Raw genomic sequence first — 8,152 nt, forward strand, 5'->3', positions numbered from 1 at the left:
TGACTGAAAATTACTATTTGAAAGTATTTTTCAGAGCTGTCACACTTAAATTATGTTTGTAACTTGGGTTATTCCTCTCTTCTTGATTTGTGAGTACTGGTCTAACTAATGCTCTCTTTGTGGTTCAAGTATATTTGGAGTTCTTTCCAACCTTATTGGTTCTATGATTCTTAAAAAAAACTAGAAGTGACATTTTCAAAAATGCTCTCACTTTCAAAAAAGAATAGATATGCTTGGCTGATAACATTTTTTAAAGCCTTAATTTTATTGTCTAATTTGCTGCTCTGTTCCTTGAACTTCACATGCAGGCTAAGGTTTGCAAAAGACAAGCATTTCATTTAAAATACAGAGTGATTCTTACACTGTCATGCAATTTATGGTGTACAGACCTTTTAGATAGCCTTTTCAATATATCAGTGAAGTTGCAAAAACCTTCACATGCTTTCCCTTGAACATCTTTGCTGCTAAGTACTGATGGTAGCTGCTTTTCATTAAAGTGGAACTCTGTCAGAAGGCAAAAAGGATCTTTGTACCTCTGGGGATGTTATAATCTTCATTCACATGCAGTTTGTGAGTTTATCTGATCACTGTGCTTCTTGGAAGAGTTGCATCCACATAAATGCATTTACTGCTTGCGTGTTTGTGTTTGTTTGTTTTTTCTTCAGTGTGATTTCTTTAGCCTGTGCTATACTCTGGATAACAGGCTCACAGAATGCAAACTCTTACTCTTTCCTCTGGATCTTAGTTTCCTCAGATCTCACTCATTTCACATATGTGAGTCTCTAGCTTACCACTTTATGAGCCCACATCATTATGAATCAACTATATGAAAAATATGTAGAAAAAACACCAAAAGAACCAAAGCTATAAAAGATTCTATGATTCTGTGAAACATCACCCTTTCAGGTCACGTTGTTTTTGATGAGCTTTTCATGCTTATTCACAACAGTGCCTAGAGATTAGAAAAGAACAGGGTCTCATTAACGTCAGTTGTTTTCCACATATGTATGTATGCTGAAGTGATTGCAATGCTGAAAAATAGCTGAAGAGGAAACAAAATGGACTACAAAATATTCAGAAAGCAAGTACTCTTCGTGGAGCACGGAAAAGGAGCATGCAAAGAGAGAAGCTATAACGCCCTCTCTCTTCCATCTTAAGTAACTACTGTTGTACTGTAATGTGATTTTCTGGCTGCATGCAAGTGCACACAAGACATGGCAAGCCGCCTCCTTATTTAAACTACTGTTACATCTACTCTCCATGCAAATAGGTGGAGGTAATTATTGTTTGCTTTTTATTAGGATATTTCAATGAAGGTCTAGGTTCTTAGAATTCAAAATCCAGGGAAACTAAAGTTTTTTTTAACCTTTCAAAACACATGTGCAACTCCACAGTTAATTAAAACTAATTAAATGTCTGGTGTAACTGCTTGTCATAAAACCATAATAAATTATTTTTATATAAGCATTGTCATTTGCTATTGTAGGTTTTAATGATTTAAATAATTAATTGAGCTCCTGCTCTGGGAATGAAGGGGATCAGCTGAAAGTTATCATGCTGAAGGAGAATGATTTCTTTGCTGGGCCTACAGTGCCATCTACAGCACCAAGACTGTAGCTGAAAATAAAGTCTGAACTATGAAGTAACTATTTTTATTTATTTATTTATTTTTACTTTAAAGCCTTTAAAAATCAAGATGGCTTTTATGTTCCTTTAAAGTGTCACTAAGAAATGAATAAGTAATACGTTGTATGCCTGAACCTCTGATTGATCACCTGAGCAATGAGGCAGCTGCTGAAGCACAGGTGAAGGCAATTCTCCTGTGCTGCCGGAAGGGGTGGAGCCTGGTTCCACCTCTCCTTGACCCATTTAAGAGCTGACTGCCAGGGGGAAAAGTTCTCTTTTGGAGATCTCTTCTCTGGAGTTTTGCAGCAAGCCCAGGATGCAGGTAAGCTTTCCATCTATTCTTTTTTTGTTGTTATAATCTGCTTTGCCTAACTCTCTTGTTTATTTCATGGTTATGACATCTTTATATTCATTGACTATACTTATGTGTATTTGATAAAGCTGGTGTGTAATTTAATGAAATAACAGCTCGTGTTTTCTGAAGTTTTAGGTGGGTTATATATGGATGTATTTGTTATCATGAATGGCAAATATGTGTTGCTGCGTGTTTATATTTTGCTTCTAGATCTCCTTAAGACTTATAGACATTTCCACTTTATTAGTTAAAAAAGTTGATTTGCAAACATACCTTTATTGTTGATCTCTGAAATAGATGAAGAATCCTACATTCCTATGTAGTTAGATGGGATCTGAAATTTTTCAGCAGATCCCATAATTGCTCTTCATATTTTCATGGACTTTGAATCTGGAGAAACTTCAGCCTATTACAAACAAAGACTAAAGCTCAATTTACAATAGTTGCCTACTAATCTTAGAAATGTCTTAGAAGTATATTTTACACTTCAACAGAGTATTGCAGGCAGTTATTAAGATATGCAGATGTAAGTTGATCCTTCAGAAACTCAAAAGAACAAGAAGCTTGTAGTAGAAAGGACAAAGGCAGCTGGTGATAGTTTGGGCATCTTTTTCAGGGTACTGCCTTGTAGCCATCACATCTCTGGCTTGGGCTGCAAACCCAGGACGTACCTTAGAATAATGAGAGAGAGCATTAATTGGAGCACAAGTGCCCCTTGATCACTTGCCTGTTCATGATGATGAAAAATCCCCCAGTTTCAAGTTCACAAGAGATAAAAACTCTGATAAAAACTCACTTGTGCTTTCATTGAACAAAATTTGCTCTAGTCTGCTGTGTGGAGTCCTTCATCAGCAGGCCATGGTTTTAAACCCACTTAGACTGGCTGTTGCCTGTATAAAATGAATTTATTGGATTTCTGCTTTCCCTGGTAGGTAACCAGGGACATTGCTTCATTGCTGATTTTCCAATATTTGCCCTTTTTAACAGCAGGCTGAAGTGCTGATAGCCTTTGCTGTCCTTCTTGAAGGATTTATACAAGGTGATGCAAAGCCCTACAAATTTCCTGTCTCCCTGCTGCTGCTGCCTCAGAGCTGTGCTCATAATGCCAGCTGAGGGAAGCTCCATGTTTTTAGCAAGGCTAGCAATGAGCATCAATAGTATTGAGCTCTCCAGACTCAGTTAGATGTTATTATGTCACCTTGGAAATTATTGTAAGCAAATTTGTTCTGTTTACTACCAACCTGAGTTGAAGATGATGATGATGTTTAAAGGCTTGGGGTATATTATCAAAATTGAAGGTGAAGAAAGATTGGCTTGTATTTTAAGACTTTTTTTTTTTTAAGCATAACTTCTCCTCCTTTCCTGTACTCATAAGAAAAAAATAATGATCTGAGAACCGAGTATGACGCAGATGTTCTCAGAAGTGCTCCATTTTATTCCAAAATAGAGACAAATGACAGCTTCTACATTCAAGGATGTCTGTTTATGATCCATGTAAAATATCTGTTGTAATCTACTAGCTTAAGTGATGTTTTCTGGTTTACTCTTTGCAGGATTTTCAAAGGAAAGAGCACTTAGCAGCCAAAAAGCCTCTCAATCCCTATTGGCTTTTGTGCCAAAAGTCTGACTCAGGACTGTCACTGACATGTTAAAACATCATCTCAAGTGCTGGGTGTTTTGAGTAAGTTGAGAGAATGCAGGGGCCATGGTATTCTTTCAGTTAGAAATTTACAATTTCAAATTGAGGGGAAAGTTTAAACTACAACAGAAAATGAAAACTGACATATAGCTGTCTTCTAACACATGGACTGTTTCTAAAATGTCCTCTTTTTCTTTATTAGGCACAAGCAATTTATTCACAAAAAAAGCCAGTCATGGTTATCAAGAACATACATCCATATTGTAAATTAGTCTATTGAAGAGCAGAATCAAGATTCTTAGATTCTGGAAGGATAAAGCCATCTTCCTCGATGAAAATAGTATCATTGGAAGAATTATCTGCTGCTGCTTCTGAAGAAAGCTTTGAAATCACAGGACTGGATTTTGAACTAATGCACAGTAGTGTAACAAACTAAATTTTCAATTCCTTATTGATAGTTCTCAATCCTAAATATTACAAATTATACAGTAAAAGTGGATTTGCAGTAGGAGAATGTAATATTTACTGTTTTCCCTTTCCTACACTTTCAGTTTTGCTGTTATGTATGTGTGAGTGTACATAAGTACACATCTGCATTATATTTGGTAATATTTAAGGACCCTGAAGCTGAAGGCTGAAAGTTGAAGATAAAATATTCAAATCTAAGTAGCTCACAGTGGTGCTGCAGCTGAGTGACAGTGCTGATGGAAAAGGGGGGGTGGCAGGTGGAAGGTGAGAACTGAGAAGGAGCTGGCAGTCTATTACTGAAAATAACAATAGGAAAGTATTTACTGAGTGAACTGCGACTTTTGAAGGCTTTTGGGACATATGTCCAGAGGCTGAGCAGCCTGCCCTGAGTTTTGTCTGCAGGAGGAGCAGCTGTTGCTGGTAGTTCAGGTGGCTCCTGCCCAAACTGGGTCTGCTACAGTGTCCCAGTCTGAACTGGGCTTCATGAAAATCTTCCTTAAGATTTTTGAGGGATGTATTATGAAGGGCCTTATGTAACACAATGTGTCCTGAAGCACAAGAAATCCCTCTCAGTCTTATGGGACCATACTGATAACAGTCTAAACTCAAGAGGATTAAATTTAAGTCTTATCTGATTAGAGTTTGTTTTTTTTTGTGTGTGTGTGTGTGTCTACTTGAATTTAATTTTAGTTTATTCCACAGGAAAGCAGTGAATTTGAGGTGTGCTAGCAAAGCAGCGGACCTTTCTGTTTCTATTTTCAGAAGACACAATTTAAGGACTGGCTATGTGGCCTTGGATAGTTTAAGCCACTTATTCCCAAACTGTTGTGCATAAGACCTAAATAGCCTTTTTGCTGTGCGGCTTTCCCAAACAGCCTGCAGTGTCACAGTCTCTTCCCTATTGTATTACCAGAGGCACGGGATGCTCCCAAGTACAAGTGAGTCTGAGGCAGGCATTGGTGCTGCAGTAAAGAACATCAGGAGCATCTCTCTAGAACAGCTAATTTGGATCTAGGATCTCAAACAAAAACTTCATGTTAGAATTTCAACATGATGACACTTAAAATATTAAAAAGCATTACTTTCACAATATGTTTGTGGGAAGTGGTGCTGACAGTATGATTCATCAGATGTAATTTATTTTAGCCCAATTTTGAATAGGAGTACTTGACTTCTGAGATAAAATCAACAGTGGGCAGCAAATATCAGTTCTCTGAGTTGCTTGTTGCCCAGGATATGTGCATGTACTATCACTATCTCTCCTGTCAACCTGGTAGGATGGAAATAATATTATGAAATAAGGTCTTGGAGGTCAGTACTTCATAGAAACTCGTCCCTGCCTAGTAAATGATATGAGAATGTGCTTTATATTAATTACCTTTACTCAGATATCCTAAGTACATATACTTACACAGCTTTCTGGGCATCACACTAAACAGAATGAGAGAAGATAACAAATGCTGCAGCAGGGAATTTTAATCTTGTGTGTAGGAAGAGCTAGAAAAATAAATGAAAGAAGTCATTAAGAAAAGTAGATTGTGAGATGTGGGAGGTAGGATGCAGGAGGAGATTGTAACAAACATTCAACAGCCGAGATTAAAAAAAAGGGAAGTTAAATCACTGCAGAGAAGTTAAAAGAAAAATATAATGAAATAGGTCTCTTTGGTATTCTTAATGTTGTTAGCTATGAGAAAGTTATTACACTTGAAACTGTGGTTGTTCCAAAGGATGTTCAATCACTGGCAATAGCCCCAGTGCAGAGGATAAGATGGACTACGGTCCAGTCAGCTTTCTGACGTATTCACGACCCTGTACTCCTCTATCCCACAGGTTCATTTGCCAGGACTGTGCATTTGTTTTCTCTGTGATGTCAAAGAGCAAGAATTTGGGAACTGTCAGGAGAAGGAATAAACAGAAGTGTTTATAATAAGGAAACATAATAAGGAAAAATACTGTCCCCAAAGCAGTGATACAACTTTTGTGGCATGACTCAGGTTATCTTCAAAATTGTGATATATTTTGCCATTTACCAAATCATGCAGGGGCAACATAAACATGGGGCTGGAGGATTCTTCTTTCTCCTTTACTCCTGCCCCATGACCCCTGCTTATTTTAACTACATATACAGCACAGAGCTACTCTGTGTACATATCTGGTGGCTTCTATAGAATATAGCCAAAGCCACAAAAAGGGTTATAAAACCTGAAGAAATCATTTCCCAGCTCCTACACTGGTATGTCAATGCATCCAACTGTGCAGAAAACAACTTCCTGTTGTGTTTTTGCTACTGGGTTTTTGTCAAAATGCTTCCATTTTTATTGTACCCCCTTGTCTGCCTGATTTGTTTGCTCATTTGTTATTTTGTTAACTAGAAGGATTTAACAGCATTCAGTGAGTATATAGGACAGAGTTGAAGTAATTATTTTTCAAATGGATTTTCATGCTTGAGTGATCTCATCTTGCCAATAAGTTCCTTTGGCACTGAACTTTATTACTTAAAACACATTAGAAGAAGAGCTTGTACAATTCAATCACTCCCTTCAAAACTGTTACTACAATAACTGCTTCCAGCACGCACTCCGTGGAGTGAAATTGTTAGTACACCTCTGAAAGAAATACAACATATCAGCCAAACCTGTTGTTCTTTCTAATGGGAAGGGGAAGACAATACTTAAGACTTTAAAAGGGGTCTTAAGCATGCTGTAACCATCTGAAGGATCGGGCACGTGCATGTTCCTGGGCATACAGGGCCTGAGATACCTTCCCCACCTTCTAAGGCAGAGATGGGGGGCAAGTCCAGCCAAAGACTAGTCTTCACTACTGGTAAACAACCAGGAATTGTTGTGGGTTTTTTTAAAGAATTTTTAAAATATTATTCTCCCATCTATTTCAGTTCTAGCACCTAGGTCATCCCCATCCAGATGCATTTGGAGAGCTGAGCACAGCAATGTGTAGAAGGATTTCATGGACCCACAGGGTGATGCCAAGGAGGTAATTACGGCCTTGCTCATCACTATGCCTTCCCCCAGTGGTACTTGAAAGTTATGATGGAACATAGAGCTCCTTAAAAATAAATGTGTACTGTCTTTGCACTCTTTACTTCCTATGAAATGTTTGTAACTTAAAAAAAGTAATCAACAATCAAGATTTCTTCATTTATTTTAAAATGCATGTGTTCTCAGTTTTTGCTTTTTTTGAGTATTCATTTTTGTATTAGATATTTCTACACATAAAATGTTGCAGATTTAAAACGTGATTTTAAACAATTCAGCAGGGTTTCTAATGCCAAAGAAAGGATACTTTGCCTTTTGCAAAGAGAAATTCTAGCTTAGTTACAGGATATGCTACTTGGTGGCTCCAGATGTGGCAGTAACGATTAAACTGACTTCTAATATGAAAATATTTACATTTTATCTAAACTTGTTTTATGTGTTTTTACTTTTGTAAGTAGTGTTCCTTCTATAATAACCAAGAAAACAATGGTAACTGAAGGAAGCCAGAAACAATTCCAGTTTAGCACCTGTTTTCCATATATTCAGTGCTTACACATCAATATTAATATATTCACTCTAAATTTATACGTGAGTGGTGCTAAATGAAAGTTAATGTGCAAATGTTTGCATAGCAAAAATATGCCTATAGCAGCTGTGACTCATTTCTTCTAGCCATATTAGTAGCCCTTAGTTATACATTCTTTTTTTCCCAATTATCTCTTACAGTAGAATGTTCAGAGGTCCTACTTTTGGTGTTTTCATCATAATAAAGGTAAGTGAGCATATGTACCACTACTTGATTTCAATATCATAAGTAGTTTTCATCTGATTATTTTTTTTCCTGAAATGGAGAAAGACAAAGAGTACCAATTGCGAAGATGTTCATACCTTTAGAGCATGATCTGCTGTACTTGAAAGCACAGTGGTATGTGGTGCTGGCAGACTCCTGCAACAGTTCAGCATTGACAAAGAAATAGCTATTTTGAAGATCATCAGACAACCTGAAGATTGTTCCTTTAGGTGAAAATATGAAATCTCATATCACCAATCTGCTAGGTGTCTTTTAAAGTT

The 8,152-nt window shown here is 37.1% G+C and overlaps 1 long non-coding RNA gene across 1 annotated transcript; it reads left to right on the top strand.

Moving 5' to 3' along the window:
* LOC125690932 (uncharacterized) lies at positions 1-6,847 on the top strand. The gene is made up of 3 exons (XR_007375839.1): positions 1-1,948; positions 3,535-3,662; positions 3,823-6,847. It is a non-coding gene; the product is annotated as an uncharacterized LOC125690932 (long non-coding RNA).
* Positions 6,848-8,152: the final 1,305 nt, after the last annotated feature.

Source organism: Lagopus muta, chromosome 3, assembly GCF_023343835.1.
Source record: "Lagopus muta isolate bLagMut1 chromosome 3, bLagMut1 primary, whole genome shotgun sequence".
NCBI classification, from domain to species: Eukaryota; Metazoa; Chordata; class Aves; order Galliformes; family Phasianidae; genus Lagopus; species Lagopus muta.